This window comes from Tupaia chinensis, unplaced genomic scaffold (genome assembly GCF_000334495.1).
Source record: "Tupaia chinensis unplaced genomic scaffold, TupChi_1.0 Scaffold143594_1, whole genome shotgun sequence".
Taxonomy (NCBI): Eukaryota; Metazoa; Chordata; class Mammalia; order Scandentia; family Tupaiidae; genus Tupaia; species Tupaia belangeri.
In genome coordinates this window covers 52,494-65,168 of record NW_006203440.1, presented here as the reverse complement: position 1 = coordinate 65,168, position 12,675 = coordinate 52,494, and the positions used below count along the sequence as shown (strand labels likewise).

General features: G+C 40.9%; 1 pseudogene; it reads right to left on the bottom strand.

The window, feature by feature from the left end:
* Positions 1–954: 954 nt before the first annotated feature.
* Positions 955–3,592, bottom strand: LOC102495006 (M-phase inducer phosphatase 2 pseudogene; annotated as a pseudogene).
* Positions 3,593–12,675: the final 9,083 nt, after the last annotated feature.

The window sequence follows — 12,675 nt, the reverse complement described above, 5'->3', positions numbered from 1 at the left end:
ATGTAAATTGGATGGGGCTGGCAGGTGACACCGTTGATAAGGTGGCTGGATTCCCACATGACTGAGCACGGTTCAAGTCCCAGACCTAGCAGCTTGCTTTCTCACATTCTTGCTCTGTCTCTGGTCAACTTCTAAATAAATAAATAAATAATGACAATGAATAAAATTAAATAAAAAATAATTCTTGAAAAAAAGATAATGTAAATTGTAAATTAGATGTCAGCAGGTGGCATGGTGGTTAAGGCACTGGATCCTACATGGCTGACTGCATGGTTCATGTCCTGTACCCAGTGGCTCGACAAACACACCAGGCTCATGTGCCTGCATGCCCAAAATCATAACAGGGAAATGGAAGAGAAGGGAATGTCACCCCAAATTTCTCTTTTACTGTCTTTCTGTATCTCTCTCTCCCTCTCTCTCTCTCTCATGAGTACACATGCTCTATAGCAGAACAAAACAAAAAACAATAAGACAAAAACACTAACAAGTTTAGGATAAGCCAGAGTTAAAAGTTTAAGTTCTTGGGTCATTTCTGAGCACATGGTTTTTGTCTAGTGCTTCTTATGCTTTCTCTTTTCTTTTATATACAAACATTATACATTATTCAAAATATATTACATATATAACATTTTATACACACACACACACATTTAGTCACAGTACATCTTTGCAGTGTACCTTGCGGTTTTCTCAGTATGAATACCATGCCAAAATAAATCAGGGAAAAGTAGAAGAAAGTATGAAAAAGAATAAAGATAACTTATGGGATTTATGAGATATCATAAAATGAACAAATAATCTCACCATGAGAGTTCCAGAAAAGAAGAGACAAAGGCGCTAAAAATGTATATAATAAAATAATAGCTAAAAAACTTCCCAAATATTGGAAGAGATATGGATATCCAGGTAGAAGAAGTTCAGTAAAGAGGGAATTTTTTTTTCAACTTACTTGGGGCTTTATTGAACCAAGGCCCTAACAGATGACTCACAGGGCCACAAGCACAGCCCTTCCGACACCTTGAGATCCAGAATCAAGATCACTCGGTCTATTGTTTAGCTGCTTCCATGACATTTCCCCCTGAATGCTTCCAAACCCTAAGTGTAAAAATCTTTATCCACACAGACACAGATATTCCTTTTGTAGGCTGTCACAGTGCCAAAATGTTATCACCCAGTTTGTGTGCACATGTTTGTGTAAAGCACTGTGTATCTGTGGCTGGCTCTCTGTCCATCCATCTGTCCCATCTGTCCATCCTTCTGTGACAGGACAGTAGCAAGTTCTGACTAGTAAGGCCCCAGAGTTCACAGCAGTAGGGCTGAGCTTCCTCAGGCTCACAGGGCGGTTCGTAGCTCATGCCTGGAATCCCCTAGGGATAACAACATCCCTTTCTGGAGCAACAAAAGCCGGGGCCATGTGGGTAATCAGTGCTAGAGTTTCTAACTCCAACTGTCCAGGGAGAGCCTTAACAGGCTGAGAATGCATTCTGAGACAGGTGACATATCATTCATGAAGGGAACACTGAAGCAGGAGAGAGTAAGAGCTTATGTTTATACTGCAGGTGCTTGTATGGAGGGACAGAAAAGAAGCAAAGAGAAAAGGGCAACGTGGCAGACACACTCATGATTTCTACAAGAGAGTGAGGGCAGGGGACAAGGGTGGCCCTGGCCCAACTAAGTGCATAGGGCCAGAGTGTGTCCTCCCAAGCCAGGCAGGGGTCTCAGATCTGGCCCACCCTTGGGGGCTGCAGCTCTCCCCCAGCTGCCAAACACACAAAGCTCCTAGAAAAAAAAGCAGGGGGTGGGGGCTTGCCTGGACATAGGAAGACAAAAAGTTAACCCAAACCAGGAGAACAACATGGAAACAGGTTTCTGCTGGACACAAAATACTTCCTGTGAGCCAACAAAATGCACTCAACAGACTGGGCTCTTCCAGGGGTGGGGATAGGAATTGGGGTAACACTAGGATAGGGAATATTAGAATGAAACAAGGGGAATTGGGCGATGGCCAGGACACCCAGGGTTACTGTCTGCTGGACAGGACCCCCAGTCCTGCAGGACCATGGGTGGCTGGTGCCCAGCCCCATGAGGTAAGGAAGGTGCAGAGCCTGTTTTTGCCCTCAGTGGTCCTGCAACCAGTGACAAAGTTCCTGCTGGCTCCACTCCCTGGCCCAGGTGTGTGTCTAGAGGCAGGTCTTCAACTTGTCCTTGAAGGCTTTTAAGGTTCATAGGCTGGTAGTCCTGGGGCTCACAGAAGTTTGGGTGCTGTGGGAAGAACTTGTAACTTGCCTTTGAGGATATACATCTCAGGATAGAGGCTGGGGTAATCTTTAGTGACTCAGTCTCGCTCTCTGATGAAACAGCACATGTGGGGCCTACACTCAGATGAGAATTCACAGTGGAAGATCAGGATGACTTCTCTTGTCTAGACTATAGGGTATGATGGGTCTCTGTAGCAGGAGGTCTTAGCATAGTGTTCCAGGAGCAAGTTCACAGCATTCTTGATGTGCCCACCTTCATACTCATAGGGGTATCTGCAGTCCACAATCACAAACTTCTCCACGATGTTGCTAAACTTGCCCATCAACAAGGTCACCATTGTCTCTGGTGATATGTACTTGAGATGTTGGTGTTTTTTATCCACAGTCTTCAGGAGAAAGGCCTTGGAATAATCACCAATCAGTTCACAGTAGTCACTATCAAGGATGCTCTCGATCTTATCAAGACACAGGGACTTTGAGTGGAAGTTGTGAGCTTTGGGTTCCTTGGGTTCCTGCAGCTTCTTTGGGGGATATCATGCTCTTTCTCCTCTTGTTCTGCACTGGCCTGTCTCCATCCTGGGGTTGCTCCAGCTTCCTGAGGATGGGCTGGATCATGCAACAGGGCCTGGACGGGGAGCAGAAGAGCTGCTGGCACTTGTTGAACATGACAAGGTCCTGCTCCTCCTTTTCCAAGGTCTTAACCAGTGGGGCACTAATGAGGTTCTCCGTGCCTGGGAGCATTGTGTCATCATCCTTTAAGTCACTGTCCAGGATGTCCACAAATCCACCGTCTTCCTCAGGAGCCCCCTTAGCCAGGGTCAGGGGAAGGCAATCTGAGCCAGGGGGCTTGATTCCTCCACTTACATCTTCCACTTGGAGTGAGACCCATCACGTCAGTGACTGAGCTTGGCCTCTGGGCAAAGGCTTCTCTGTGGCTGGCCCACTCTGCCAGGGCTTGGGAGGGATTGAGATGTGTGGACTTCTACAGCATCTTGAAGACAAATCCAGTATTCTCTTGGTCCTCCCCTTACAGCTGGCAGTTTTCCCACTCACCTGGCCCTTCTGCCAGCCAAACAGTGCTTGGGAGTTGGTGATGTTCTGTAGCACAGGGTGGTGACCCAGCAACCTCACTAGCAGACTGGAGGTGTCTCATGGCAAACTGCTCTGTTTGCATGACCTGGCTGGCTACCTGGATGATCTGCTCAGACATCTGCTCTGCCATCTGGGGGTTCCATAGACCTGGGGAAATCCATAAAGAGATCGACCTCAGAAGATTCAGAGGATTCAGACAAGTAGGATTCTGATGCCTGCCAAGTTAGGGCTGGGGATGTCATTAGGCTGCAGCTTTGGAAGAGCACCTGTCTCTTTGGAGTCTACCTGCCCAGCCTGGTGAGATCATACATGGTCTGGGTAGGGGTGACCAGTGAGGAAGTGGCTGTGTGCTCTGGGGAGCCCAGAAAGCTATGAGATACCAGTCAGAGGCCTGGGAGGTGGCCTGGATACTGTGTGTCACCATGCACACTAACCAGACTGAGAGTCAAGGTCAGCGTGGGCTCCAGCTGGGGCACCTCCATGCAATGGGGTGGGCAGAAGGCTAGCTTGAGGGCCAGGTACAGGCAGCCAACAGGACAGACATGCTGGCTGGGAAAAGGGAGGGACCTGGCCTGGGATGGGGATAAGGGAGCGGGTAAGGGAGATGAGGGATGCAGGGAGGGTGGGATGGGTGGAGGGAGTAGGGATCAGTCACTAGCCTGGAAAGCTTCCAAGAGGGAACTTTGAAAACAGCAAGAGAAAAGCATCAAGTTACATATAATAAAAATAATCAGACTTATAGCAGATTTCTCAGAAAAAATAAATAAAAATAAGGCTGAGAGAGAATTAGATGATATATTCAAAATACAGAACAAAACAAAAAACGTGTCAACTATGCCACACAAATCTACCTTTCAAATAAAGTCTTTCTCAAACTAGCAAAAACAGTTCATCTTCAGTAGACTGGCCTTATAAGAAATCCTTAAAGAAGTTTGACATTTGGGAGCATAAGGGCAAAAACCACTACCAACCTAAAAAGCAAAAACCTGAAAGTACAAAATACACAGATAGATTAAATACATGAATAAAAATAAAAGAATTTAACCTTACTATCACAAGAAGTCACCAACTCACAACTGTGGACAACAAAAGGAAAATTTAAAAAGCAAAGAATACACAAAATCACCAGAAAACACCTGACAACATGACAGGAGTAAGTTATAATCTATTTATAATAACCATAAATGTAAATAGATTACACTCTCCATTGAACAGATATAGACTCATATAAGAAAACAAAACCCAACTATATGCTACCTATAAGAAACTCACTTCATCTATAAAACGTCTCATGGCAAACTTTTCTCATGGCAGACTGAAAGTAAAAGGATGGAAAGAGATATTTAATGCAAATGGAAGCTTAAAGTGAGCAGGAGTAGCTATACTGATATCAGATAAAATAGACTTTAATTTTAAAAAAACTGTAAAAAGAGATTAAGACTGACATAATGATGAAGGGACCAATTCAGCAAGAAGACATAACAATTGTGAACCAAATAGGAACATGTAGATATATAGAACAATTATTACTGGAGCTAAAAGGGAAAGTTTAAACTCCAATACAATACTTGAAGATTTTAACACCCCACCTCCACCATTAGAAAGATCATCTAGACAGAAAATAAGTAAAGAAACGACAGACTTAAGTTGCATCACAGACCAAATGGACCTAACATACATTTACAGAATGTTCCATCCAATAATTACAGAATATACATTATTTTCATTAGTACATATATCATTCTCTAGGATAGACCACGTTTAAGGCCACAAAATGATCTAAAAATTTTTTTAATAGAAATCATATTGTGTTTTCACAGACTACAATGAACTAAAACTAGAAATCAGTAATAAAAGGAATATTGGAAAACATACAAATACATTAAAATGAAATACAATGAATCAGGGCCAGCAGGTGGTGTGGTGGTGTAGGCGGCTGGCTTCCACATGGCTGACTGCAGTCTGAGTCCTGTACCAGGCAGCTTCCCTTCTCACTTTCCTTCTTTCTGGTCAACTTCAAAAAAATAAGTAAAGGAACCAGCAGTTGGCATAATGGCTATGTCGCTGGACTCCCATGTGGTCGACCACGGTTCGCGTCCTGGACCCGGTGGCTTAAAACTCATGCCGGGCGCGTGTGCGTGTGTGCCCAAGATCCCAAGAGAAGAATGGAGGAGAAGGGATTGCAGCGTGGCCATCCTCCCAGGGGGGTGATTTCTTGCTTTCTGTCTCTCTGTCTCTCTCTGTCTGGTGAGCGCATGTGCCCTATAGCAAAAACCTCTCCAAAAAAAAAAAGTAAATAAAATAATGATAATAAGTAAAATTAAATTCTTTAAAAAATAAATGTGATGAATGAAATGAAATAGAGCAATAACATGCTACTGAATGGCTGCTGGGTTAAAGAAGAAATCAATATAGAAATTTAAAATTCTGTGGTGGGAGAAGGGAAGAGTATAGGGAAGGAAATGGGGGGGGGGATAGGCAAGACATTTGTGGAACACAGTAATGGTTTATTACCTGTTGATGATAATGTGTATCATACTGTGTTTGGTTCACAACTGTTATGTCTTCTTGCTGAATAAGTCCCTTCATTCCTAACTGGACTAGTCTGGGTGTATTTTGTGTTGGGTAAATTCTCTTTGTAAGCCAAATGATGTATAGCAATCGAATGTATAAAAGAATAAAAATATAATAATAATAATAATAATAAATAAAATTCTCTGGAAACGAAAATGAAACATGACATACTAAAACCTAAAAGATGCTAAAAAGTAATTCTAAGAAGGACTACAATATGTGCTTTCATCAAAATAAGCAAATAAAATTAAAAAAAAGAAAGAAGTCAAATAATCTGATGACCCACTTGGACAAACTAGAAGAACAAGAACAAACTACTCCCAGAAGTAGCAGGAAGAAAGAAATATTAAATATCAGAGGAGAAATAAAATAAATAAATGAACTGGAGAGTTGATTTTTAAAAAAATAAAATAAAATAAACTTAACAAACCATTAGCTAGACTGATAAAAAAAGAGAGAAGTTCCAAGGAAATACAATTAGAAACAAGAAAGAAATATTACAACTAATACCACAGTAATATAAAAGATAATAAGAGACTATTATGAACAATTACATGCCAAGAAACTGAAAAATATAAATAAAATGCATACATTTCTGGAAACATACAAACTACTAAGACTGAACCATAAAGAAATAGAAAACCTGAATAAACCTGTAAGAACTAATGATATTGAATCAGTAATAAGGTCTCCCAAAAAAAGAAAAGTCCAGGACCAGTTGGCTTCTCTGATGTATTCTTCGGAACCTTTATGGAAGAGCTAATACTAATATTCCTCAAACTATTCCCCCCATTCAAAAAAAAAAAAAGTGGGAGGAATCTAGCCAATTTTATTTCATGAGCCCAGTGTTAACCTGAAAGCAAAAAAACAGGCAAACACACACACACACACACACACACACACACACACACACACAGAGAGAGAGAGAGAGAGAGAGATGCAAGAATACTAAACAAAATACTACCAAATCAATTCTAACACATATCAAAAGATTATATACAATGACCAAGTGCATTTTATATCAGGGATGCAAGGGTGGTTCAACATACATAAATCTATTAATATGATATACCATATCAACAAAACAAAGGAAAAACCCATATAATCATCTCAATAGATGTAAAAAAAAAATAGCATACAACAAAATACAACATCCCTTTCCAATAAAAACATTCAACAGATTTGGTATAACAGGAATGTATCTCAATACAATATATGACAAACCCACAGTTAACATTATAGTGAGTGGGGAAAAGCTGCAAGTCACTTAGAACCTGAACAAGAAAAGGATATCCACTTTTATCACCCTTATTCAACACAGTACTGGAAATCCTAGTCAGTGCATTATGTCAGGAGAAATGAAGGACATCTGAATTGGAAATGAGGAAGCTGAGTTGCCTCTGACTGCAGATGATTTGATCTTACATATAGAAAACCCTAAAGATTCCACAAAAATACTCATGAGTCTGATAAAACAAATTTAGTAAAGTTGCAGGATACAAAATCAACTTACAAAAATTAGTGCTGTATCTCTCTTTCATGGAATAAATTAATAAATTTTTAAAAGCGTGGCATTGACAAACACACACACACACACACACACACACACACACACACACACACAATGGAACAAAACAGAAAATCCAGAAATAGATCTACATACCTACAGCCATTTTAAAAAAATAGATACCAGTAACATCCATTCTGTGAAAGACAACCTCTTTAATATATACTGCTGGAAAAAAGTGAGATGTGCATATGTGGAGGAATGAATCTAGATCTGTGTCTCTCACCATACATAGAAATTGACTCCAAATGTATTAGAGATTTAAACATAAAATGCAAAACAAAAAGTTACTAGAAGAAAACAGGGGAAATACTCCAGGACATTGATACTGGCAAAAAGTTCATGAATAAAATCTCAGAAGCGCAAGTGATGAAAGCAAAAATAGACACATGGGGTTATATTAAATAAAAACATTCTGCACAGCAAAGGAAATTATGAAAAGATGAAAGAGGTAACTCACTGAATGGGAGAAAATATTTGTATTCCATCCGTCTAACAAAGGATTAATAACCAGAATATACAGGAACTCAAAAAAAAATTAAATAGCAAAACCAAACAGGGCCACCAGATGGTGTGGTGGTTAAGGCAGTTGGATCTCATATGGCTGCATGATTCTGGCATGGAGCCCCAGACCTGGCAGCTTGAAAACATGCTGGGCACATATGCATATGTACCCAAAATTCTGTCAGGAGCAGAAAGAAGGCATTGTGACATGGCCATCCCCTGATCCCAGAGAGGTTGCTTTCTCACTTTCTCTCTCTCTCTCTGTCTCTGGCAAGTGCAGATGTCCTATAGCAAAACAAACAAACAAATAAATAAATAAAAGACCAAATAATCCAAGTTTGAAATGGGCAAATGACCAGAATAATCAGTTCTCAAAAGAAGACATACAAATGACAACAAAACATGAAAAAATGTTTAATGTCACTAATCGTTAAGGAAATACAAATCAAAACCACAACGAGCTATCTCATCCCAGTTAGGATGATTACTATCAAAAAAGAAAAAAATAATGCTAGTGAGGATATGGAGAAAGGGACACTCTTATTTAAACAATATTTGTTTGCTATCAGGTGCATGCGCTCATGGAGGGAAGGGCAAGAGGAAGAATCCCCTATGGGGTATGACCACACTGCAATCCCTTCTCCATTCTCCTCTTGGGATTTTGGGCATGCATGCCCAGCATGTCCCTCAAGTTGTTGGGTCCAGGACTTCAACTGCACATTTGGCCATGTGAGATCTAGCTATCTTAACCACAATATCACCTGGCTGGCTCAAGGGGTACTCTTTAGATTGAGTGGAAATGTAGATTAGTACAGCCATTATGGAAAACAGTATGGTGGATCCTCAAAAAAAAAAATTGTTTCTGTATGATCTAGCAATCCTACTAATAAGAATATATCCAAAGTAAATCATTTTATGTCACTAAGATCTGTACACCTCAATGTTTCCTGCAGCACCATTCACAATAGCCAAGATATAGAAACAACCTAAGCATCTATCAGCTGATGAATTAACAAAAATGTGGTATGTATACACAATGGAATACTATTCAGCTATCAATAAGGATGAAATCCTGTAATTTGACATTAAGTGGTTGGTCCTGAAGGACATTGCTAAGTGAAACATGCTAGGCACAGAAAGAGAAAAGCCACATGTTCTCCCTCATTTATGGAAATTGAAAAAATGGCCTCCTAGAAGTAGATAGATGAATGACTAATAGAGGCTGGGAAGGATGGTGGGGTCAGGCAGGGGAGGAACAGAAGAATGTTGATTAACAGAAATAAAATTGCAGATGGGAGAAACAATTTCTAGTGTTATAAAATACAATATGGTGATAAAAATGGCAACAACTTGCTGCGTATCTCAAAGAAACTGAAAGGGAGGATTGTGAAAGTGCCCAACACAGTAACACATGGTTGTGATCATAAGTGGACTAATTATCCCACATCATTTACACATTGTGTTGTATTTTAAAATCATATTGTACCCCTAAAATTATGTACTATTATGTGCCCTTAATTAAAAAAAGAAAGAAAGAAAAAAGGATTGGTGCAGATCAGTAGGTGGTGTGGTAGTTGAGGCTCTGGATTATTTACATATGGATATTTTGTCTCTTTTAAGGCAATGCCCTAGGCCTCCTCCCTTCCTGCACAAGCCCTGACCCCATGAAGTACAAGTAGTTGAGCCCTTTTTGTGTCCCTGCTTCCCTCATGATTTATGTATAAAAATGGAAACTACATTCTATGGTCATCTGTGTAATTTCACATTTGGGGCAAGCTGAGCATATTTATTCATATTCTAGTCCACATTTTAATAGCTTCCTCATAAAACTGCAGCCCACATTCACCTTCACTGAGGTCCCTGAGTGTCCAGGGTGCACCTATGCCTGCTGGACTTGCAGGACATGCAGCTCCAAGTCTGTGACACCTTTAACTCACAGTAGGTGAAGCATCCGGGCTTCACCAGACTCAGTACACTAGTGTGGACCATAATGTTTCAATAGACTGAAGAACAGACACACCTGCTAAGGCCCTAAGGGCTTTGCCCTCCTTCTAGGTACAACTCCATCCATAATCAGTTTTCTTGTGTCTAGAAATTGATATTCAAAGTTCTTTCTTCTGCAGCCTCCGTATTTCTAGTTCACGCTGAGTTCCATGTCCCTGTCATCATGTCCGGAGTTGAGTTTCACTGTGGATGTCACAATACCAGCACCCTGTTCGATTGGATACTCCCAGATCAGTCATTCCACTGCCAGACCCAGGGTCCCATCCTCTTCCAGGTAGGATTGCTTTGAGCCTGGTCTCCACCTAGTTTTTCTGCCTTTGCTCTTTTCACTGACTTGCTCCTCACTCCTGACTCAGCGGGATGGATTCTCATTCCTCAAAAGCAGTGCAGGATTGTCACATGTCCTCAGGGACTGGGATTCTGCAACCCCCAGTCCTCTCCTGAGCTCTCTCCTCGTTTCATCCTCCTGGGCCTGGCCCTGCTGCTTGTTAAGCCTCTTCATAGACTCAGGGAGGCTCATTACCATCCACACTGAGGGATTCATTGTCCTTGTCCTAACACCTTATGTTCTTCTGTCCCCAACCCCACCCACTGGCTGTGCCTTTTAGGGTGTGTTTAGATTCAATGTTCCATCAGAAAGTGGGCTGCTCCTGGGCATGGGGCTTGTCATTTGTCCTTTTCATCTAAAAGAATGAACTGGAAACAGATGGTAGGAGACCGTAGATAGAAAATTTTGTTATTGCTCTTGAGGACATGGAGATGGGTGTCACCCAGGAAGGTCCCAAGGAGAGCATGCATATGAAATAATGAATAAATCATCTTAAACCAGTGGAAATTCCTTTGAGAATCTGAATTTGACCAAAAAAAAAATTGTCTTCCAATGCCCACCTGATCCACTATCAAATATAGATATAGGTGAGAAAAAAATCATAAATAGGAACATTACTTGCTGAGCAATTCAGCTGGGAATATTCACCTTGGGTAGTCATGGACATTAGCAAACTACCTCTTACAGGGTGGAAGGACAGAGGTACCAGCAGGTAACAGAATTCTCTGGGTATTTCAGTTCAAGGACACACATGGGCAGAAGGTAACAGGCACCCTCTCCCTACACACACTACAGCATAAGGAAACCAAGAAGTCAGGTTTGACTCTGTACACTTGTAGACCTGCATTACAGAGTGGAGGTCACGTATGGCATTACTGTTTTGCAATGGAGTAGTCCAGGCATTCAGAGGATCCATCTATCAGGATGTGCTCTACTATTCACTTTGCAGATGTTTACACTGGACTTTGGGGTGAGAGTCTTCACTGTAGGAATATTGGAGAGTGTTGGGGTTTTTTGTGTGCATTTTTAGAGTAATTTCTTGAAAGAAATAACATAGGATGCTTGAGTTTTGGCAATATGAGATACATGTCAATCCACTTAGTGACTGAATCATTTGGGAGATACAGACGATGGTATTTATCTTTCTCCATGTCTTCTGGTGGTCTTAAGTGTTGTAGGTATCTTATAGAAATGCTGAGATCTCATGGTGTGTTCTTGAGACTAGTGTACTGAAAATTACATAAGCTTTGAGGTGTGGTATTCATTTTCATTTAACAGATTTTGTGGTGTTATGTACGTGTGTATTTTTTTTAACAATTATTTTTATTTAATTTTATCATTCTCATTATTTTTGAACTTGACCAAGGAGAGACAGAGAGAGAGGGAAAAAGTGAAGAAAGCCACCAGGTCTGAGACTCAAACTATAGTTGGCCATGTGGGAGTCCAGCACTTCTAACTGCCACACCACTTGCCTGACCCGAGTGTGTTCTTTTAAGAATGTAGTGTTTGTGCATGGTACTTGATTTGGTCACATATGAGATTTTTTATTTAGTGTTTTGAGTTTAGTATGCATTTAGAGGTGAGGGGAATATATGATGGTGTTCTATGTGCCAAGAGTAGGTACATTAATATACATTTGGGGTTATAAAAAATGTTGGGTAATAGTTTATTTGGAAAATGAGAACAGTTGAGTCCTGTACCTGAATAACGAGGCTTTTTATGAACTTATAACTACGTTAGGATTTCTATTTTTTTGCTTCAGTCTTTTCACAAATACTTGTCAGTGGTAAAACACAGTTCAAGGCAGACACACATGGTAAGGTTACAATGTGAATTACGAGACCTCTGTGAATACATTGGGTATGTGTGCCCATGATCCAGGCTGGCTGAGGAAGGATTGTAGTGTTAAGGTCCTATTCCAAGTGTTCTCGCCCACACACATATAAAAAGTTGTTTTTTAAATGGCAATTTCAGGGACCAGCAGTTAGCGTAATGGCTATGATGCTGGATTCCCATGTAGTCAACCGTGGTTTGAGTCTCGGACCCAGTAGCTTAAAACTCACGCCGGGCGCCTGTGCGTGCGTGCCCGAGATCCTGAGAGAATGGAGAAGTGATTGAGGCATAGTTATCCCCCCTGGGGGTGATTTCTCGCTGTCTGTCTGTCTCTGGCGAGCGTACGCACCTACAGCAAAAACCCCTAAAAAAAAAAAAAGTAAATGGCAATTTCAGTTCCAAGGACTGTGTCATTTGTGTGATTACTAAATAAGTGATACCTGAAAATTTCATTGAGTATCCTGAATGAAATGACAATTTATATGGTATAAGTATGCATGTTTTTTCAAGTTCTT